Here is a 24710-nt window from a genome sequence, read left to right as displayed (position 1 = left end):
GCACTGATTCTATGTATATCATTGTTCACAGTTTCACCGCATCAATATACCACTACGTTTAATAAAGCACAGACTCAACCACAGTCTCCTTATTGGACCCAGGTATAGCGGTTTAGCTGACTGTATAGCTACGTATGAGCCTGCCTCAGCTAGTGAGGACAGAACAGTGAAACGGCAGCCATCCAACTAGTGGGATTCAAGTCACCGGCTACACAGAGACTGAATACAGCTGTAGCAATCTCTGCACAGCCAAGCACTCTCCCAAGACACCATGTCTCACAAATCACATAGGACAAGATCTGTTACTTCCGTCTCCTCAAAGACAACATCCATCAGCAGCGCGGTCGCCATTGCCCGCGCAAATGTAGAAGCCGCCAAAATACGGGCGAGCTTTGCTGACCAAGAGATGCAACTTAAATTAGAAAAAGCACGCCTAGATGACGAAGAGAGAAGGTCGCGCTTAGAGAGAGACGAGCAAGAGAGAAGGTCGCGCTTAGAGAGAGATGAGCAAGAGAGAAGAATGCAGTTAGAGAAAGCCAACCAAGAGAGAAGAATGCAGTTAGAGAGAGCCGACCAAGAGAGAAGAACGCAGTTAGAGAAGGCACGCGTGGATGCCGCCTTAGAAAGCCTAGCAGCAAAAAGGGAAGCTGCCGCAGCCCTCGCCGAATCAGAATCGCTAGAAGCCGCGCAAAATCCCAAGCTGCATAGCCAAAGCAGTACGTCGAGTCTGGAGTTTCCACTGCAAGACTCACCACAACGCACATCTTAGTATGTTAATGACCTTCCTGATCCAAACTATAACCCTGAATCAGTACCAAAACCAGAATACGACACCTCCAGCGAAGTGAGCGAGAGTCGTCACGAGGCTCAGGACAGAAACAAACTCGAAAATGTGAGGCAAAACAACTCTGCTAATGACTAACTTGCCCCTCATCAGGTAACCAACGTGGATCACCCTGCTGACGCACCGTACATCAGGCCGAAGCAATACGACACCGGCTGGCGCCACCATGAGGACACTAACAGGTACGAACGCACCTCACATCACTATCAGGGCGACCCATCACGAGTATACTCTGCTGACAACCGATTCACGACAGAATTTGCCAAGTTCTTCACACGACGTGAACTGGTTGCCAAGGGACTCATGAAATTCACTGACCGAGCTGAAGGTTACAGAGCTTGGAAAGCTTCCTTCCAAAATGTCATTAGAGACTTGGGGCTACAACACAGGGAAGAGATAGACCTGTTAGTCAAATACCTGGGAGAAGAGTCAGTCAAACACGCAGTAAGGATCAGAGACATTAATATAAACCGCCCTGAGACTGGCCTCAAAGAGATCTGGAAAAGGCTGGATGAGTGTTACGGCTCAGCAGAAGTAATAGAAAGAGCCTTGTTCAAAAGAATCGATGACTTTCCTAAAATATCTAACAAAGGTCTCCAGAAACTTAGAGAGCTAAGCGACTTGCTAAAGGAAGTCCAAGTTGCCAAATACGAGGACGACCTACAGGGACTTGCATTTCTCGACACAGCCAGAGGTGTTAACCCTATAGTCCAGAAGTTGCCCTACAATCTACAGGAGAGGTGGCTCACACATGGTTCCACGTACAAATACAAACACAGCGTTCCATTCCCTCCCTTCTCTGTTTTTGTTGACTTCATACACCAACAAGCAAGAATTAGAAACGATCCCAGCTTTGACTTTGCAATACCATATGCCACACCGTCACCACCTGCAAATCCATGCAGAACATCTGTGGCAGTACACAAGACTTATGTTTCTTCTTCAGGTTCTAATTACAGGTCTGCTGGCTGCTCCCAATCAGAGACAAAGGTGCAGGACCCTGACAAGCAGTGCCCACTTCATCAGAAGCCTCATCCTCTCCTGAAATGCAGAGCCTTCAGAGGAAAATCTATGCCAGATCGCAGAAGCTTCCTAAAAGAAAACGGTATCTGCTACAAGTGCTGCTCGTCCACAGCTCATCTCGCCAAGGATTGCAAGGTCAGTGTAAAATGCACAGAATGTGGCACCACAGATCATAACACCGCTCTACACCCTGGCCCAGCTCCATGGAGTACACAAAACACGCCAGCTGACAGTGAGCATGGCGGGGAGGAAAGGAACACTGATACAGCTACGCCAGAGATCACTTCACAATGCACCGAGGTCTGCAAAGGGACAATAGAGAGTAGGTCCTGTTCAAAAATATGCCTCGTCAAAGTATACCCGAAGGGCCATAGAGACCAAGCTGTAAGACTGTATGCTATCTTGGATGATCAAAGTAATCGATCCTTGGCTAGATCAACGTTCTTTGACCTATTCAACATCAAAGGGCCAAGCACTCCCTACTGCTTAAAGACGTGTGCAGGTACTGTGACAACAGCAGGCAGGAAAGCTACTGACTACCAGATCGAGTCTTTAGATGGACAATTCTGCCTACCGCTACCTACGATCATCGAATGTAACCAGATCCCAGACAACAGATCTGAAATCCCTACACCAGATGTAGCAATCCATCACGCTCACTTAAAACGAATAGCACACCTTATACTGGAACTCGACCAGCAGGCCCAGATAATTCTGCTGTTGGGGAGAGATATCCTGCAGGTTCATAAAGTGAGACGTCATATCAATGGACTCCACAATGCTCCCTATGCCCAAAAGATAGACCTAGGATGGGTCATAATTGGCAACGTATGCTTGGGACGCATGCATGCCCCATCTTCTGTGACAAGCATGCTGACAAATACATTGGAGAAAGGACGTCCATCTCTGTTTCAACCTTGTAACAATGAGTTCCATGTCAGGGAACTGCCACACAGCATCCAACTGCCCAACCATCTAATAGACTTTACTCACGACAGCAATATAGTGTCGGGAAGCTATGAGGAGCAGTTAGGGTGCACAGTCTTCCAGAGAACTAAGCAGGACAACCAAGTGGCAATGTCGGTAGAGGACAAGTTGTTCTTAGAGGTAATGGACAAGGGACTCGTTAAAGATGAGACCAACAGCTGGGTCGCACCTCTTCCCTTCAAAACCCACAGACCACGTCTACCGAACAACAGAAATCAGGCATTACAACGTTTCTCCTCTCTCAAACGTAATCTACAAAAGAAACCAGAGATGAAAGATCACTTTTTCTCCTTCATGTCAAAGATTTTTGAAAACTGTCACGCAGAACTAGCTCCCACTCTCAAAGACTCTGAAGAATGCTGGTTCCTACCCATGTTCGGAGTATACCACCCTAAGAAACCAGGCCAGATCAGAGTCGTGTTTGATTCCAGTGCTAAATTTAATGATGTCTCCCTGAATGACGTTCTACTGACAGGACCAGACCTCAATAACAAACTACTGGGTGTACTTATGCGCTTCCGTAAGGATTCCATTGCCTTCATCGCTGACATCCAGCAAATGTTCCATTGTTTCCTTGTGAGAGAGAGAAACAGGAACTTCCTAAGATTCTTCTGGTACAGAGACAATGATCCTACTAAAGAGGTCACGGAGTATCGCATGAGAGTGCACATCTTTGGCAACAGTCCTTCACCTGCAGTCGCCATTTACGGACTCAAAAGGTTGGCTCAGGAAGGAGAAGCAGAATACGGAGCAGATGTCAGACGATTCATAGAAAAGGACTTTTATGTCGACGACTGTCTAAAAGCCATACCTTCAAATGAGACTGCCATCAGTCTTCTCAGGAGAGCTCAGGACATGCTTGCCTGCTCGAACCTTAGGCTTCATAAAATAGCCTCAAACAGCCAAGAACTCATGGAAGCGTTCCCTTCTCAAGACCTATGTAATGGTCTCAGAGACCTGGACCTGGGGTCAGACGCCGCACCAATGCAACGCAGCCTCGGGCTTCTCTGGAATCTACATTCAGACACTTTCACCTTTCAGGTCAGCCAGGAAGAATTGGCCTTTCACACGTAGAGGCGTCCTGTCTACCATCAACAGTCTGTACGACCCCTTGGGTTTCGCAGCTCCTGTTACTATACAAGGCAAGGCCCTACTAAGAGACTTAACTAGGGAAACATCTGACTGGGATGCACCTCTGCCACCTGATAAGAGGATCCAGTGGGAAGAGTGGAAGAACTCGTTAGCGGCACTCTCCAACTTGCATATGCCAAGACCATACACCCCTGTGCCATCTACTGAGATACAGAGCCAAAGACTGTACGTATTTGCAGATGCTTCTGTCAAAGCAATTGCCGCTGTTGCCTACCTCAAAACTGTAGACTCCAAATGTCAGTGCCACATTGGTTTCGTCATGGGAAAAGCCAAACTCGCACCACAACCAGAGCACACTATACCCAGGTTAGAGCTATGTGCCGCAGTCTTAGCCGTTGAGTTAGCGGAGTTCATCGCATCCGAAATGGATATCGACCTGACACAAGCCAAGTTCTACTCAGACAGCAAAGTAGTCCTGGGATATATCCACAACGAAACCAGGCGATTCTACGTTTATGTCAATAACAGAGTGCTACGAATCAGGAGATCAGTTCACCCACAGCAGTGGCATTACATACCCACAGACCAGAATCCCGCAGATCATGCAACTAGAGCAGTTGACGCAAGTCGACTAGGAAGCACAACGTGGCTCTCTGGACCAAAACTATTGTACATTGAGGAATGTTTTCCAGACACCTTTGAACTTGTAGGAGAGGACTCAGATGTTGAAATCCACCCTCAGGTGTCTACACTACATACAATGACCTCTGTTATCCAGCTTGGATCTTGCAGGTTCGACAGATTCTCAAGTTGGAAGTCACTTACTCGAGCCATTACCTGCCTGACTCATATAGCTCGCTCATTCAGGACCACCAGAACTCGTGACATGGAAAAATGTAAAGGAGCAGCGAGGCTCACCTACGAAAGCCTAATCACTTTCATGGCTGAAGCTGCAGCTATAATCAATGCAAGACCTCTGGTTCCAGTTCCTAACGACCCTGAGGAGCCTTTGTTATTGACTCCAGCTACTTTACTTACCCAGAAAACAGGACTGTCCAGTGCCCCTCCAGGAGGATTCGACGCGAAGGACCTCTACAAGCGCCAATGGAGACAGGTACAAAGTCTTGCAAATACTTTCTGGGACAGGTGGCGCAAACAATATTTGTCTACCCTGCAGCCACGGACGAAGTGGCAATCTACTAAACCTAATCTGAACATAGGTGACCTTGTTCTTGTGAAAGACTGTCAGATTCACCGGAACCAGTGGCCACTTGGTCTAGTTACCGCAACGTTCCCGAGCAAGGACGGCAACGTCCGCAAAGTTGAGCTACGGATGACCAAAGGGAATGAACCTAAGACATTTTCCAGACCGGTATCTGAACTGGTCCTATTGTTGCCTTCGGAAGAAAGGAGTAGTGACATCCGTTGATGCCAGACGGGGAGTGTTCTGTCTCTGCCATCTAATATTGTTACCCTGATTATTTGCTTGCATAATTGCAGTTTCCTCAGTATACAGTATTGATATATTCATGCCTTTATTCATCTGTGATGCTTTGGCTCCCTCTAGCGGTCAGAGTTATGTTGGCAGTTCAATCTTGTTTTTGTATTATCCATGTCTGATTCTCCTCCTCCTTTGCAATGCATTATGGTAGCTCAGCCTCCATTTCCCTCCATTTTTCCTTTCACTTTCTTCAGTCTGCCTTCAAGGAAAGGAAAAAGGTTTTGGCGTGCACTCAGCCTGACTAGAGCGAGGTGCCGGTGTAATGGACCAAAGGCCCTAATATACTGAAATATTCAAATTCACCGCACTCTCTTTAGAAAATTATGCAAAAGTTGTGCCAATTTATTAGAATGTACTGGGAGCATAACAGAATATTACAGTATAAGCGATTAACAACGTTTCGGCTCAACCAGAGCCTTTGTCACGTATTCGCTGTGAAAAAAAGAAATATGCAAAACAAAAAATAAAATAAATAACATGAATAAAATAACAACAAAAAAACATATAGTACATGTGATCGGTTGTCCTAAACGTCAAGCAGGAGGAGGGAGAAGCCCACCAACAAACATACAAGGACGTCCGCAGAATTGATGACCAAGGGATCATGTGTCTGGGTAAAGTATAGAAGGTCTTGTGTATCCTGTGGGTAGGGATGATACCATAAGTGCCAACATAGAAGGATGTAGACATAACTGGAGGAAGTAAGTTGCAGGATACCACATATAAGAAGAATATAAGAATAACATTGCATGAGGTTACGTCCATATAACAGTGGCACCAGAAATTACATTTATCCAGGTATAAGACAGTGTATAAATGAGGAAGAAATCCCAGCGGTAAGATGTAAATTCTGTAGAAAACAGTGATAGAGAATTAGCTGGTGTAAAGTAAGGAAACAGTGCCCCTCTGAACTAATTAGGTACCTTAGATAATGCACTCAGAATACTAAGTGAGGCTCCCTTCAAGTAGTGTGGACCTAATAAAAGCAAACAGCATCCATGTAATATATCTATGGGTGTCTATTAAGCGCCGGGAGAAGAGGTAAGGAACTGTTGTCAGATGTTTACCTGCAGTGTCGGGGTCAAGAGCGGCACTCCGGCGCTGTGCTCAGTAGCAGCGTGTGTCAGGTCTGTGGCAGGGACGGCGTGTGTCTGTTAAGACACCGCCGTACCGGAAGTGGATGGCGCAGACCGGAAGTGACGTGTCGCTACTATGTGGGGCCTCAGTGCGCATATGCAGCCACTGTTGTGGCAACCCTGTAACTAAGTGCTGCTTGTAGCTCAGGAGAAAGGGACTGTAGGATGCAATTACAAGCAATATGGGGATGTATAGTGATCCGGAGGCTGAGTAGTAGTATTATGGAACTCGGTAACAGACACCACTTGGGGATATTAAGGACTAAATATAGTATATAATATATATAAAAAATAAAAACGGATAAAGGCAGCAATGATTGATAATATGGGGCAAAAACAAGATGAGGTGGGGGGCTGAGCATAACTCACCTATACTAGATCTAATAGATGCTGTGTAGTCATGTATTAACGGGTCTGAAAAGAAAGGTACAATCATTAGAAATTATAACAAGTCTCATATTAACCAATCAATCTCCCTATTGAGCCCTTTGGGGGCCAATGTGTCAAGTTTATATATCCAGTGGGTTTCACGTGCTTTGAGAAGTCTAATATGATCGCCCCCTCTTCTGGGGCGAGGGACATGCTCAATTACTTGGAATTTGAGCTGTGCCACAGTATGTCTGGATTTGGAGAAATGCTCTGGTAGCGGTAGCCAATTCTTTTCACATCTAATGGTAGATTTGTGGCTGGCAATTCTATCCCTAATGTGTTGTGTGGTTTCTCCTATGTACAGGAGGCCACATGGGCATTTGATTAAATATATGACAAAATTAGAGTCACAAGTATGAAATCCGCGTACTGGATAAGACTTTCCTGTTCTTGGGTGGGTTATAGTGTCCGATTTGATGACATTAGAGCAGGCTGCACAATTCAAGCAAGGAAAAGTGCCATTGCGTCGGGTGCCAAGCAATCTCTGTGTAATAGTGGGCCTCTTGCTGCCAACGTCAGCTCTTACAAGTTTGTCTCTAATGTTGGGTGGTCTTTTGTTGCACATTAAGGCTGGTTCCTTAAACGGGGAGATGGTAGGGTATGATTTGGCTAGAAGGGGCCAATGTTTCCTGATAATAGAATGGACTTTGGGTACCAACGGATGAAACACGTGTACAAACGGAATCCTCTCTTGTGTGGCACTAGGGGGCCGAGGTGATGGAGGTGAAAGAATACGTGCTTTCTCATCAGTGAGAAGTTTAGAAGGATAACCTCGTGATAGAAATTTGGAGGTCATGGTATCCAATCTATCGTTAAGTGTCATGGGATCCGAAACAATGCGAGCCACCCTATTGAGCTGGGAACGCGGTAGGCTATTTTTTAATGAGTGTGGATGGCAGCTGGTATATTGCAAAAGGCTGTTGCAGTCAGTTGGTTTACAATAGACATCAGTGGAGAGATGTCCATTGATGTCCTTGATGACCATGGTGTCCAAGAAGGGTACCGAGTTGGCATTATAGTGAATAGTGAACTGGAGCTCTGGAAGAATCGAGTTAAGGTGCGAGTGGAAGGATTGCAATGTATCTGTAGTGCCTGTCCAGATGAGAAAAATGTCATCGATGTAGCGATGATAGCACACAACATGTTGCAGGTACAATTCATTGGTAAATACATGTGTTATTTCAAAATGATTCATGAATGCGTTGGCATAGGCTGGCGCAACGTTCGAACCCATTGCGGTCCCGCACCTCTGGATATAGAAGGTATCCTCAAATAAGAAGTAATTCTCATGTAACACTAGGGTAAGCAGATCTATACAGAATTGGATAGCATCCTCTGGTAAGGAAGATTGATATAATAGGTGTTTAGTGGCCTCAATGCCTCTCGTATGCTGGATTGATGTATAGAGACTATTGACGTCCAGTGTAACAAGGGTACTATCAGGTGGTACTTTGTCGAGTTGTTTGATAATATTGAGGAAGTGACCGGTGTCCAAGAGAAAGGATCGAGTGGATTTGATCAAAGGTGTCAGAATCCTCTCCAGAAAGACAGACAGCGGAGACAGAACAGAATCTGTTGAGGCCACAATAGGCCGGCCTGGGGGATTGAGTAGTGATTTATGGATCTTAGGTAACACATAAAAAACCGGTGTTACCGGATGGGGATTAGTGAGGAAGGTTGCTGTTTTCTGATCGATGGTGTGCTGAGTCAAATAAGTGTCAAGGACATTCTTGATCTTGCGACTAATTGTTGCAACCGGATCCCTGGGGATGGTTTCATAGGTATTGGTATCTGTTAATTGTCGATAAATCTCACCCATGTATTGTGTACGATTCATCATTACGATTGCTCCCCCTTTATCTGCTGGCTTCACTATAATGGTGTTGTTAGAGTGAAGAGAGGACAGAGCCTGTTTCTCCGTGGAAGAAAGATTAGAGTGAGGAGGAAATAGACCAAGACGTTGTTGGTGTATCAGAGAATCTACTTCCTGATCTACCAGAGAAATAAACGTTTCTGTAGCATGATAGGTCCTAGGAGCAGTGGCGTAGGAAGGGGGGTGCGGGGGGGGCGGTCCGCCCCGGGCGGCACAATGCGGGGGGCGGCCGCGGCCGGCGCTGCAGGAGAAGAAGGAAAAAAAAAAAAAAAAAAGAAGACGCCCCTTTAAATCTTCGGGCGGCGCCGTCCGCCGCCACGACCAGGGCCAGCTCCCCTCACCCCCGGGCCCCGCCCCCCGCTCTAATACTCACCTCTCCTGGTTCCTGCGGCTTCAGCGTCCTCTGACTCTGCGACGTCTCAGAGCAGAGGGCGCGATGACGTCACTACTGCGCGCGCCGCTCTGCCTCTCTGTCCTGAGCGTCGCAGAGCCGGAGAGACGCTGACTGGCTGCACGGTGCACCGGACCTGCGCTAGGAACGGGAGAGGTGAGGATTTTACTTTTTTTTTTTTCTTTATGTCTGACTGTCTGGGGGCAATGCTGGACACACTGGGGCAATACTGGAGACCATGGGGCAGATTGCTGGACACACTGGGGCAATACTGGAGACCATGGGGCAGAATGCTGGACACACTGGGGCAATACTGGAGACCATGGGGCAGAATGCTGGACACACTGGGGCAATACTGGAGACCATGGGGCAGAATGCTGGACACACTGGGGCAATACAGGAGACCATGGGGCAGATTGCTGGACACACTGGGGCAATACAGGAGACCATGGGGCAGATTGCTGGACACACTGGGGCAATACTGGAGACCATGGGGCAGATTGCTGGACACACTGGGGCAATACAGGAGACTATGGGGCAGATTGCTGGACACACTGGGGCAATACTGGAGACCATGGGGCAGAATGCTGGACACACTGGGGCAATACAGGAGACCATGGGGCAGATTGCTGGACACACTGGGGCAATACAGGAGACTATGGGGCAGATTGCTGGACACACTGGGGCAATACTGGAGACCATGGGGCAGAATGCTGGACACACTGGGGCAATACTGGAGACCATGGGGCAGAATGCTGGACACACTGGGGCAATACAGGAGACCATGGGGCAGATTGCTGGACACACTGGGGCAATACAGGAGACTATGGGGCAGATTGCTGGACACACTGGGGCAATACTGGAGACCATGGGGCAGAATGCTGGACACACTGGGGCAATACTGAAGACCATGGGGCAGATTGCTGGACACACCGGGGCAATACTGGAGACCATGGGGCAGAATGCTGAACACACTGGGGCAATACAGGAGACCATGGGGTAGATTGCTGGACACACCGGTGCAATACTGGAGACCCTTTGGCAGATTTCTGGACACATTGAGGCAATGCTGGAGACCCTGGGGCAGACTTCTGGACACACTGGGGCAATGCTGGACACTGGGGCAGATTGCTGGACACACTGGGGCAATGCTGGACACTGGGGGTAATATGCTGGACACACTGGGCCAGACTGCTGGACACACTGGGGAAAGGCTGGACACTGGGGCAGATTGCTGGACACACTGGGGGCAGTGCTGGACACACTGGGGCAGATTGCTGGACACACTGGGGGTAATATGCTGGACACACTGGGGCAGATTGCTGGACAACATGGGGGTAATATGCTGGACACACTGGGGCAGATTGCTGGACAACATGGGGGTAATATGCTGGACACACTGGGGGCAGGACTTGAGGCATGGGCAGAATGTAGATACGGGGCATGATTGGAGATACGGGGCAGGATTGGATCATGGGGCAGGACGGATACGATGGAGGCTGGTGGGGCAGGATGGGGAGATCATATGGGGTAGAATGGATACTCATGAGGGCAGGATGCGAGAACATATGGCTGGAGCCAGGAATGAGATAAACGGGGCCAGGGTGGGGAATAGTGTTACCATAGGGGATAATTAAGGGATATTATTACTGCAGTGATGTATTTATTTTATTTTTTGAGTATACTGTTTTAAATGGGGGGGCGGTCCTGTTACTGTGCAGAGTGACACTATATCGCCTTTTTATCTTCATGTGGTGTAATGTAGAAGTTGTGAAAAATTAAGTAATGTGTTCTACAAGCGGAGCTCGAGATAACTGTGTTATTTCCTGCAGAAACGAGTCCTGGCTGGAAGGAATGATGGCGGTCTGTGCTGGATGAAAGATGAAGGACTTCACCTAGAGACATCACTGGTGAGTCAGTGTTACCTATACACTGACACTATACACTGTATACTATATAGAGGTCCTGTGTATAATGTCACCAGTGATCTCTGTATTACCTCTACACAGACACTGCATACTAAGTACAGATCTCCTGTGAATACTGGCACTTATGGTGATAGTATTGTGGTTTTTTTTTATTACTGATCAGTATTGTAGTATTCAGTCACTATGTGGTGGTAATATGTGGTCTGGAAATGGTGTTGTGGTATTTGTCCCTTGTATGTAGTATTATTCGGTCACTATGTGGCCTGGTCATGGTGTGGTGGTATTAAGTCACAGGTTTGGCATGTGGGGGTGACACCATTAGGCCCAGTTTACGTTATGCAAAACAGGAAAACCATTTTTGGTAACCTTTGTGTGTATTGAGTGGTGGGTGGGGGGGGGGGGGGCGCCAAACTCGGGAACAGCCCCGGGCGGCAAAAGCTCTAGCTACGCCTCTGCCTAGGAGGGCAGAAGTTGCTACGATTACGGAGACCAAGGGTAGTGATAGATAACGCCGATGGCGTATCATCACTCCTTGAAGGCATTGGAGTACGCATATTGTCCATATTAAGTCCAAAGTGGGTCTTCAACCTAATTGTCCGGTAGAAATTCTCTAAGTCTTTCTTCAGCTGCAGAGCGTCCCAATTAGGTGTAGGGCAAAATGAGAGTCCCTTTTGAAGTACTGAGAGTTCTGTGGGGGACAGAAGGTAGTCGGATATATTGATCACTAGGTTCGTGGTCTCACCTGTGATCTTGTTGTCATTTTTCCGCTTTGCTCTCCTTGTGGGTCTCCATCGTGATGTCCCCCTCTGCGTCCCTTGGCTAAAAAACGTTGACGACTGGAATTGGCTGAGGAATCGCTCTCGGAACTGTAGGAACCATTTCTGCGTGGATACCGCGACCGGCACCAGGTGGAGGTAGAAGAGTCGGTCCATTTGTAGACCCTGTTATTAGCGTAGTCCTCGGTGTCACGTTGGAATTTGACCCTTTTGCGCTCCTGTAGGACCTTCTGATGTTCAGTTAGCGCCTTATCTGTTTTGGTCTTCAAAGAAGACCACTCCGTGGAAGAAAGAGTTGTTGAGAGCTGCGCCTCTATACTCTGAATATTCTGTTTGGTCTCCACTATAGCCCTCTGAAGGAATTCTATTGTTAATATAATTATATCTAGAGAGCACTTGTTGAGAATCCTCTTATATTTTTCACAATAATCAGGATTATCTGAAAAAAGGGTGGGTTGTAGATTGCACCTGAGACCCCTAGGTATCTTGTTTTGCCTGTGGTATTCGGCTAGGCTTGTGCAATGAAGGTCGTAGGAAATAAGTCTACGTTTTTCCTTCTCAAAATCCCTGGTCCTCAGTTCTTGTACTGGGGTCCTGAGGAATTCGCTAGAACCTGTCACATGGGACAGAATATCTGAGCTTGTGGCCAAATCATAAGCAAAAGTGTCGGTAGACATGGGAACGTTAATAATAATATATAAGGACTGGCCGGTGCTACTGCCAATAAATATAGTATAGGAAAAAGGTTTTGGCGTGCACTCAGCCTGACTAGAGCGAGGTGCCGGTGTAATGGACCAAAGGCCCTAATATACTGAAATATTCAAATTCACCGCACTCTCTTTAGAAAATTATGCAAAAGTTGTGCCAATTTATTAGAATGTACTGGGAGCATAACAGAATATTACAGTATAAGCGATTAACAACGTTTCGGCTCAACCAGAGCCTTTGTCACGTATTCGCTGTGAAAAAAAGAAATATGCAAAACAAAAAATAAAATAAATAACATGAATAAAATAACAACAAAAAAACATATAGTACATGTGATCGGTTGTCCTAAACTTCAAGCAGGAGGAGGGAGAAGCCCACCAACAAACATACAAGGACGTCCGCAGAATTGATGACCAAGGGATCATGTGTCTGGGTAAAGTATAGAAGGTCTTGTGTAGCCTGTGGGTAGGGATGATACAATAAGTGCCAACATAGAAGGATGTAGACATAACTGGAGGAAGTAAGTTGCAGGATACCACATATAAGAAGAATATAAGAATAACATTGCATGAGGTTACGTCCATATAACAGTGGAACCAGAAATTACCTTTATCCAGGTATAAGACAGTGTATAAATGAGGAAGAAATCCCAGCGGTAAGATGTAAATTCTGTAGAAAACAGTGATAGAGAATTAGCTGGTGTAAAGTAAGGAAACAGTGCCCCTCTGAACTAATTAGGTACCTTAGATAATGCACTCAGAATACTAAGTGAGGCTCCCTTCAAGTAGTGTGGACCTAATAAAAGCAAACAGCATCCATGTAATATATCTATGGGTGTCTATTAAGCGCCGGGAGAAGAGGTAAGGAAATGTTGTCAGATGTTTACCTGCAGTGTCGGGGTCAAGAGCGGCGCTCCCGTGCTGTGCTCAGTAGCAGCGTGTGTCAGGTCTGTGGCAGGGACGGCGTGTGTCTGTTAAGACACCGCCGTACCGGAAGTGGATGGCGCAGACCGGAAGTGACGTGTCGCTACTATGTGGGGCCTCAGTGCGCATATGCAGCCACTGTTGTGGCAACCCTGTAACTAAGTGCTGCTTGTAGCTCAGGAGAAAGGGACTGTAGGATGCAATTACAAGCAATATGGGGATGTATAGTGATCCGGAGGCTGAGTAGTAGTATTATGGAACTCGGTAACAGACACCACTTGGGGATATTAAGGACTAAATATAGTATATAATATATATAAAAAATAAAAACGGATAAAGGCAGCAATGATTGATAATATGGGGTAAAAACAAGATGAGGTGGGGGGCTGAGCATAACTCACCTATACTAGATCTAATAGATGCTGTGTAGTCATGTATTAACGGGTCTGAAAAGAAAGGTACAATCATTAGAAATTATAACAAGTCTCATATTAACCAATCAATCTCCCTATTGAAACCCACTGGATATATAAACTTGACACATTGGCCCCCAAAGGGCTCAATAGGGAGATTGATTGGTTAATATGAGACTTGTTATAATTTCTAATGATTGTACCTTTCTTTTCAGACCCGTTAATACATGACTACACAGCATCTATTAGATCTAGTATAGGTGAGTTATGCTCAGCCCCCCACCTCATCTTGTTTTTGCCCCATATTATCATTCATTGCTGCCTTTATCCGTTTTTATTTTTTATATATATTATATACTATATTTAGTCCTTAATATCCCCAAGTGGTGTCTGTTACCGAGTTCCATAATACTACTACTCAGCCTCCGGATCACTATACATCCCCATATTGCTTGTAATTGCATCCTACAGTCCCTTTCTCCTGAGCTACAAGCAGCACTTAGTTACAGGGTTGCCACAACAGTGGCTGCATATGCGCACTGAGGCCCCACATAGTAGCGACACGTCACTTCCGGTCTGCGCCATCCACTTCCGGTACGGCGGTGTCTTAACAGACACACGCCGTCCCTGCCACAGACCTGACACACGCTGCTACTGAGCACAGCGCGGGAGCGCCGCTCTTGACCCCGACACTGCAGGTAAACATCTGACAACAGTTCCTTACCTCTTCTCCCGGCGCTTAATAGACACCCATAGATATATTACATGGATGCTGTTTGCTTTTATTAGGTCCACACTACTTGAAGGGAGCCTCACTTAGTATTCTGAGTGCATTATCTAAGGTACCTAATTAGTTCAGAGGGGCACTGTTTCCTTACTTTACACCAGCTAATTCTCTATCACTGTTTTCTACAGAATTTACATCTTACCGCTGGGATTTCTTCCTCATTTATACACTGTCTTATACCTGGATAAATGTAATTTCTGGTGCCACTGTTATATGGACGTAACCTCATGCAATGTTATTCTTATATTCTTCTTATATGTGGTATCCTGCAACTTACTTCCTCCAGTTATGTCTACATCCTTCTATGTTGGCACTTATTGTATCATCCCTACCCACAGGATACACAAGACCTTCTATACTTTACCCAGACACATGATCCCTTGGTCATCAATTCTGCGGACGTCCTTGTATGTTTGTTGGTGGGCTTCTCCCTCCTCCTGCTTGACGTTTAGGACAACCGATCACATGTACTATATGTTTTTTTGTTGTTATTTTATTCATGTTATTTATTTTATTTTTTGTTTTGCATATTTCTTTTTTTCACAGCGAATACGTGACAAAGGCTCTGGTTGAGCCGAAACGTTGTTAATCGCTTATACTGTAATATTCTGTTATGCTCCCAGTACATTCTAATAAATTGGCACAACTTTTGCATAATTTTCTAAAGAGAGTGCGGTGCCTTCAAGGAAAGACGCTTCACTTCATCCCCCTTGCGATTGCATTGCCGGTATGTCTTTATGCTTCCTATAGATATTTCTGCTCTATATTAGCTTAGTTTAACCAGTTGTACTCCCAGTTTAGTCACTAGCTTCTAAATGTTATGCATAATGTATATCATGTGTATTATGTATCTGTTCTATACCATGCACTGATTCTATGTATATCATTGTTCACAGTTTCACCGCATCAATATACCACTACGTTTAATAAAGCACAGACTCAACCACAGTCTCCTTATTGGACCCAGGTATAGCGGTTTAGCTGACTGTATAGCTACGTATGAGCCTGCCTCAGCTAGTGAGGACAGAACAATCCCTTCCAATTAATTAAGGAGATGTGAGGTATCACGAACATATGAGGGAAGTGATGTAGCAAAGGGTCTGAGTATCTTGTCAAATTTCACCCACAGACCATTGGGCAAAGTACCCCCTAAGAAGCAGCTAACAAATCTCACCCACAGATTATGGGGCAGAGTACGCCCTAAGAAGCAGCTGACAAATCTCACCCACAGAAGATTAGGCAGAGTACCCCGTCAAAAGCAGCTTACAAATTTCACCCACAAACCATGGGGCAAAGTACCCCCTCAGAAGCAGCTTGCAAATTTCACCCAAAGAGCATGGGGCACAGTACCCGTACATTAGCTGCTTGCAAATTTCACCCAAAGAGCATGGGGCACAGTACCCCCACAGCTCCAAAATGTCTGCTCCAGTAGCGTACATTCCAAATGCCGCCGATGATAAACTTGTAGTATGACATTGGATCGTGCTGGCAATCCGCAGCAAAGCTTGTTACCGGCAGTCCAGTTAAAAATTGCACCTGCAGAGCATGATTCCAAATTTTCCCCACAGAAGCTGACAATGGCCCACAGTACCCCCACAGGCAGGGTTGCAGAGTACGCAGCTGTTAGAATCTGTTTAGTTTGTTACTATCCACCATTTTCTTGTGGAGTTCTGGCTGCTGGTCTTTTTCTTCTGGTGCTGGGTTTGTCTTGGGTCAGGTGTTTGTTTCACTCTTTATTAACCAGCACCTGCCTCCCAGTCCTTGCTGGACAACAGTGTTAATCTGCTTGAGCTCTAGCTTGGTGCTTTGCTTAGTGTTCTGTGTGTGTTATTTGTGCAGTACTGGTACCTCTGGTTCTGCCAACCTTAGTTTCTGTTTTCTATTGGTTTCTGCAGCCTTCTCTGTGTTTTCTACTTAGTTCTTTTAGGGTAACCCTTCCCCTTATCTATAGGTCCTCGCTTGAGATTAATCTAGGATCGTCGGTGGGTCTATTCGCAAGGAATGTGTCACCCACTCCATCGTAGGGTTTCAGCCTAGTCATAGTGCAGGGTCATTTTTCCCCCTTCTACCTTAGTCCTGTGTTGCAGATCCGTAACAACAGCGGCTTTTGACAAACTACTCTCTCAGATATGGGTTCAAGAATACACACAGTGCCTTTTGGAACAGTACTGACAGATATGGTTGCCTAAGAGTGGAAAACAATTTTAACACACACATCTCTCCCACCGACTCACTTGAAGATACTAAAAAGTTTTATGTACACCCACGAGTACTAAGAGAACTAAGTAATGTAATAGATAAACCATTATTTCTTATTTTTAGTGACTCTATAGCGACAGGGTCTGTTCCGCAGGACTGGCGCATAGCAAATGTGGTGCCAATATTCAAAAAGGGCTCTAAAAGTGAACCTGGAAATTATAGGCCAGTAAGTCTAACCTCTATTGTTGGTAAAATATTTGAAGGGTTTCTGAGGGATGTTATTCTGGATTATCTCAATGAGAATAACTGTTTAACTCCATATCAGCATGGGTTTATGAGAAATCGCTCCTGTCAAACCAATCTAATCAGTTTTTATGAAGAGGTAAGCTATAGGCTGGACCACGGTGAGTCATTGGACGTGGTATATCTCGATTTTTCCAAAGCGTTTGATACCGTGCCGCACAAGAGGTTGGTACACAAAATGAGAATGCTTGGTCTGGGGGAACATGTGTGTAAATGGGTTAGTAACTGGCTTAGTGATAGAAAGCAGAGGGTGGTTATAAATGGTATAGTCTCTAACTGGGTCGCTGTGACCAGTGGGGTACCGCAGGGGTCAGTATTGGGACCTGTTCTCTTCAACATATTCATTAATGATCTGGTAAAAGGTTTACACAGTAAAATATCGATATTTGCAGATGATACAAAACTATGTAAAGCAGTTAATACAAGAGAAGATAGTATTCTGCTACAGATGGATCTGGATAAGTTGGAAACTTGGGCTGAAAGGTGGCAGATGAGGTTTAACAATGATAAATGTAAGGTTATACACATGGGAAGAGGGAATCAATATCACCATTACACACTGAACGGGAAACCACTGGGTAAATCTGACAGGGAGAAGGACTTGGGGATCCTAGTTAATGATAAACTTACCTGGAGCAGCCAGTGCCAGGCAGCAGCTGCCAAGGCAAACAGGATCATGGGGTGCATTAAAAGAGGTCTGGATACACATGATGAGAGCATTATACTGCCTCTGTACAAATCCCTAGTTAGACCGCACATGGAGTACTGTGTCCAGTTTTGGGCACCGGTGCTCAGGAAGGATATAATGGAACTAGAGAGAGTACAAAGGAGGGCAACAAAATTAATAAAGGGGATGGGAGAACTACAATACCCAGATAGATTAGCGAAATTAGGATTATTTAGTCTAGAAAAAAGACGACTGAGGGGCGATCTAATAACCATGTATAAGTATATAAGGGGACAATACAAATATCTCGCTGAGGATCTGTTTATACCAAGGAAGGTGACGGGCACAAGGGGGCATTCTTTGCGTCTGGAGGAGAGAAGGTTTTTCCACCAACATAGAAGAGGATTCTTTACTGTTAGGGCAGTGAGAATCTGGAATTGCTTGCCTGAGGAGGTGGTGATGGCGAACTCAGTCGAGGGGTTCAAGAGAGGCCTGGATGTCTTCCTGGAGCAGAACAATATTGTATCATACAATTATTAGGTTCTGTAGAAGGACGTAGATCTGGGGATTTATTATGATGGAATATAGGCTGAACTGGATGGACAAATGTCTTTTTTCGGCCTTACTAACTATGTTACTATGTTACACACGGTATTATCACAGAGACAGGTGAGGAGTGTTTTTGTAAAACTGTGCACATGCAAAACCTAATAATGCTGTCCCTCAGTACAGCTGTGTCCTGTCCATACGATAAGCAGAGTAGAGATGAAAAATATGAGTCTTGAACCAGAAGGAATAGGTGCAAGTGGAGGAGGAAGTGAAGGAGGAGGTGGGCGTGGCGGCATAGGTGGAAGAGGCAGAGGAGGAGGTAGCCAACACAGTTTTTTGTGTTTTTTAATTTTGGAGGAGGCCATTAAATAAAACAAATGTCAAATAAAGTTGAAGACGTTCTGGTTGCAGCTGTTATAGTTGTCTAGTCATCCAAAGGTATGGACAAGTTGTGTGGGACCCACACCTTGTTCATTTTAAGGAATGTTAGGTTACCCACGTTAGTTGTGGACAGATGGATGCCTCTGTCTGTGATGACGCCCCCTGCAGTGCTAAACACACGTTCAGACAGTACCTTTGCTGCAGGGCGGGCCAGCACCTCCAAAGCATGAAGTACAAGCTCAGGTCATGTGTCCAATTTGGAGACCCAGGAGTTAAATGGGGCAGACCCAACTGTTAGTATGTGGAGACGTGTGGACACGTAGTCTTCCATCATGTTGTTGTAACACTGCCTCCTGGTAATATGGACTGTATTAGATTGTGGTGTTGGATGTTGTGACGTGCTCATAAAGTTTTTTCACATTTCAGGCATGGTAACCCTTCTTTCCGAGGTGCTGACTGTGCTAGGTTGGCATCTCCTCTTTGTCGCGAGGATTTGGGGGATGGAAAGCTGAACACTTCCATGGGACTGTGTGGAGATGCTCGGTGACACTGGTGGTAGTGGTGATGGAGATGATCTCACATCCTCTAAATGTTAACCGTGAGCGGGAGGAATAGCAGAAGAGGGAACAAGAGGAGGCTCAACTCTGTCATGTGTTTAACCCCTTCAAGACGGAGCCTTTTTTTCATTTTTACATTTCTGTTTTTCGCTCCCCTTCTTCCCAGAGCCATAACTTTTTTATTTCCGTCAATATGGCCAATATGTTTTTTCCAGTACAAGTTGTACTTTTGAACGACTCTGTTGGTTTTACCATATCATGTCCGTAAAAAAAGGGGAAAAAAATTCCAAGTTCGGTGAAAATGCAAAAAAGTTCAATTCCACAACTCTTTTTTGGATATTTTTTTGCCATGTTCACCAAATGCTAAAACTGACCTGCCAATGTGATTCTCCAGTTCATTACAAGTTCATAGACACCAAACATGTCTAGGTTCTTTTTTTTTGGTGAAAAAAAAATCCAAAGTTTGTTAAAAAAAAAAATTGCGTCATTTTCCGAGACCTGTAGCGTCTCCATTTTTCGTGATCTCGGGTTGGGTGAGGGCTTATTTTTTCCATGCCAAGCTGATGCTTTTAATGATACTATTTTAGTGCAAATACAATCTTTTGATCGCCCATTATTGCATTTTAATGCAATGTTGCAGCGACCTAAAAAACGTAATTCTGGCGTTTTGAATTTTTTTCTTGCTATGCGATTTAGCGATCGGGTTAATTCTTTTTTTTGTACTGATATATCTTGCAATTCTGAACGCGGTGATACCAAATATGTGTATGTTTGATTTTTTTTATTTTTTTTATTTTGAATGGGGCGAAAGAGGGGTGATTTGAACTTTTATTTTTTTACATTTTTTTTTACTTTTGGCATGCTTCAATAGTCTCCATGGGAGACTAGAAGCTGTCGTAACCCGATCGGTGGTGATCAGATCACCTGTATGTAGCAGAATTGCTGACTTGCTATGAGTGCCGACCACTGGCATTCACATTCATAGAGGTGTGCACGAGACCTCTGGTTGTCATGTTGATCCATTGTGATCCGCGATCATGTGACATAAGAGCACGTTAAATGCTGCTGTCAGAGTTTGACAGCGGCATTTAACGGGTTAATAGCCAAGGGTGGATTCCACGCGATTCCACCCACAGCTGTTCCGGGCACATGTCAGCTGTTCAAAAACAGCTGACATGTGCTGGGAAAGATGTGGGCTCACCGCCGGAGCCCACATCAAAGGAGGAGACAGGACATGCGCAGTATATGTATGGCACATGTCATGAAGGGGTGATGTGTACCCCACTGCACCTCATGCTTGCAATTCAGATGCCATGTCATACAGATGGTGCTCAGGTCCACAACATTTATGCCTCGCCTCAGGTTCTGATAGCACAGAGTGCAAACCACCTGTCACTTTTTGGCAGCACATTCCCTGAAGAATTGCCATGCCAGGGTGCTTTTTTGACCTGTCCTTGGTGTGTTTATAGCAGCGACATGGTAGGCAGTGGCAGGCGATGTACTGACTAAAGGATGCCTGCTGTGTCTTTGCACCCTGCTCCCTCTCTTGCTGTGCTGCTGTGGCAGCATGGCCACCACCTCTTCCTCCAAACTGTGCATGTCACTAGGATGGCCACCACTACATTAGGAGTCTAACCCCCACATCATCTTCCACCGACTTCTCAACCCTGCCCTCCTTGCCAGTCTGCACATTGCATAAAAACGCTGCAGTTGTCAACTGAGTTTCATCGTCATCTGACATGTGCTGCGGTGGTACATTGACCGTGTGCACTTGCCCTCTCACGTACTCATCATCCAACCTAACAAAATGGTTGGGCATTGGTGAACTCAGTTTCTTCCACTTCCAGTGCAGGGGCAAGTGGATGGGCCACAGAACCCCAGCCAGAGTCATCAAAAAACGGAAGAGACTGCTGCATGACTTGGGGCTCAGACTGCTCGGCTAATTTGCAAGGGAATATGGTAGAAGCGGGATGATTATGGTCCTCAAGTACCAACTGTGCACTTTCTGCAGTGGACCGGTTGGAAGTTAATGTGAAGGAACTGGAGCCACTCTCAGCCATGTGATCTAACACCTTTCCCACATCTTGTGGCCTCACTATTCGTGCAGCGGTATTTGGGCCTATAAATGAGCGCATAACTTCCTGTCGCCTGCTTGCACTACGGGAAGGTGTTGTACTTGGGCATGTAGCAGGTACAGAATTACAATGTCCTCTCCCTAAATCAGCTATACCACCACCAGCAGCTACACCAGCACCACCATGGACACGGCCACGTCCCTTATTTGATGCTCTCCTCATTTCTGGAAGTTGATTTTGTAAACACTACATGCAAAGGGATGGCAGAAGAGTAGATTTATTTATTTGAAATAGTACTAGAAAAAATGCAGAAATCCTGAAAACGTATATCTTCGGCCTAACAATGGCAAATAGACGACTGATGCTAATTATTTATTTCCCAGACTCATAAAAGCCACATACCAGGCCTGAAAAATGTATTTTGAGGCCTAGAAATGGCAACAACACGGCTTATGCGATATATTGATTTGCAAAACTACTAGAAAACACACACTAGGCCTGAAAAAATATTTTGGGCGCCTCCAAATAGTGATGAGACAACTGATGCCATTTATTTATGTCTCAGACTAGTAGAAAACACACAGCAGCTTCAAGAACAGTACTCCGATAGGTAAGTGGGTGCAGAGCACACATAGGGGCTTCAAGGATAGTACTCACACAAGCGAAGGGGTGCAGAGTACACACAACAGCTTAAAGGATATTATTCCTATAGATGAGGGGTGCAGAGTACACACAGCAGCTAAAAGGACATTATTCCCACAGGCAGGGGGGTGCAGAGTACACACAGTTGCTTCAAGGGCAGTACTCTCACAAACAAGGGGGTGCAGAGTACACACAGCGGCTTCAAGGACAGTACTCCAACAAAGGGGTGCAGAGTACACATAGTGGCTTAATGGACAGTATGCTGACAGCTGAGGGTGCAGAGTACACAAAGCGGCTTTATGGACAGTAGTCTGACAGCTGAGGGTGCAGAGTACACACAGTGGCTTAATGGACAGTACTCTCACAGCTGAGGGTGCAGAGTACACACAGCAGCTTAAAGGACATTATTCCAACAGGCGTGGGGGTGCAGAGCACAAACAGTGGGTACTGAAAATATTCAGACCCCTTTACATTTCTTTTCACTCTGTGTTTCATTGCATCCATTTGGTAAGTTCAAAAAAGTTCATTTTTTTTCACATAAATGTACACTCTGCACCCCATCTTGACTGAAAAAAACCTCAGAAATATATAATTTTTTGCAAATTTAATAAAAAAGAAAAACTGAAATATCACAGCCCAACACCATGCAGGACGCTTGGCATTTGCCACAGAACACCAGGATTGGCAAATTCGCCACTGGCGCCCTGTGGTCTTCACAGATGAAAGCAGGATCACACTGAGCACATGTGAAAGATGTGACAGAGTCTGGAGACGCCGTGGAGAGTGATCTGCTGCCTGCAACATCCTTCAACATGACCGGTTTGACAGTTTGTCAGTAATGGTGTGGGGTGGAATTTCTTGGATGGCCGCACAGCCCTCCACGTGCTCGCCAGAGGTAGCCTGACTGCCATTAGGTACCGAGGGAGATCCTGGGAGTAGGATTGGATCCCTGTTAAGCGCACCTGGGACTATCCAACAAACAAATCTCTCAGTGCGCTTAACAAGGATCCAATCCTACTCCCAGGATCTCCCAACACACAGGTCTTCAGATCCATGGCCTCACAGTGCACTATTCAGGACCTCCCAACACACAAGCCGTCCAGGATCTACACAGTCTACATTATAGAGACCAATCAGGTCCATACACAGGAACCACTACCGAACATGTGACCCACACCCTGGTCACATTATGTAGTTGTAACCACTCCCATAGATGGGTGGTGTATGTGTAGTTAGTTCGACCCACCCAGCTCTCAGAACTAGCCCTGCCAGCCTCCCTCTAAAACAACACAATTACTTGTAGTTCCCATAATCCATCTCTTCTGACTCAGCAGTCTGGACTATGAATTTAGCAACATCCTTAGGGGTGCACGCATATGGGGGTGCACGCAAGCATCCCAGAAGCAAAGCGTCACAGAGCTAAGCGTCGTGATACAGCAGTTGGTCAGGGCAGGAGTCAGGTAACCCACACTCTGCACTCCCTTCTATCCATGTGCTTTATTCCTATCCTCCTATGTTCCCTTGCAATCCACTTTCACCAACCAATACCCCCTCCATCATGACTCATATACATCAGCTCCTCACTCCTTCCCTCTCCCATGTACAGCTCCCATGCACTTCTCACCTTTCTGAAATTCCTCAGCCCATCTTGCCCAAACTCTCTGCACAAAAAAACTTCATACAATTCCAAAAACTACTTGCTTGTTATCTTCCTACTCCTACTGATTTCAGGGGACATCTCCCCCAACCCCGGTCCACAATCGAGCAACCTCAACCCATACCCTACGTCACATAGCAATCTTAATAATCTTACTAATATTACTTGCACTCCTTCATCTTCTTTTAATTGTGGATTCTTTGGAATCCACGGTCTGTATGCAACAAGCTTCCTTTCCTACACAATTACTTTCTGAAAAACTCTCTGAATCTGCTGGCACTCACGGAAACCTGGATTCAGGATTCTGACATGGTCTCTCCTGCTGCCATTTCCCATGGTGGCTTACAATTCTCACATTCCCCGAGACCCACAAACAGACATGGTGGTGGAGTCGGTATACTTCTCTCCCCACAATGCACCTTCCAGGTCATCACCCCAGCTCCATCACTCTAATTCCCTTCTTTTGAGGTCCACACCATCAGGCTCTTTCTTCCCCTCTCCCTCAGAGTAGCGGTCATATACCAGCCCCCAGGCTCACCCACCCACTTCCTGGACCATTTCTCTGCCTGGCTGCCGCACTTCGTGTCCTCAGAACTACCAACCCTTATCCTGGGAGACTTCAACATCCCCATAAACAGCCCCACTTCCACATCTGCATCCCAGCTTCTATCACTAACCACTTCTCTAGGCCTCTCACAGCTCTCTACCTCTGAGACACACAAGGACGGTAACACCCTTGACCTGGTCTTCGCCCGGCTCTGCTCAATCTCCTACCTAGATAACTCACTGCTTCCCCTCTCTGACCACAACATTCTCTCCTTCACACTCACAACTCCTCGCCTACCCCAGCACACTCCTACCTACCGCAC

The 24710-nt window shown here is 45.9% G+C and overlaps 1 protein-coding gene across 2 annotated transcripts in view; it reads left to right on the top strand.

Moving 5' to 3' along the window:
* MDGA2 (MAM domain containing glycosylphosphatidylinositol anchor 2) overlaps positions 1-24710 on the top strand; it is a 1083460-nt gene that overhangs the window by 840524 nt on the left and 218226 nt on the right. The gene's annotated exons all lie outside the window — the stretch shown is intronic.

The sequence above is a fragment of the Ranitomeya imitator genome, chromosome 1 (genome assembly GCF_032444005.1).
Source record: "Ranitomeya imitator isolate aRanImi1 chromosome 1, aRanImi1.pri, whole genome shotgun sequence".
Classification (NCBI taxonomy): Eukaryota; Metazoa; Chordata; class Amphibia; order Anura; family Dendrobatidae; genus Ranitomeya; species Ranitomeya imitator.
This window is presented reverse-complemented; position numbering and strand designations above follow the sequence as displayed.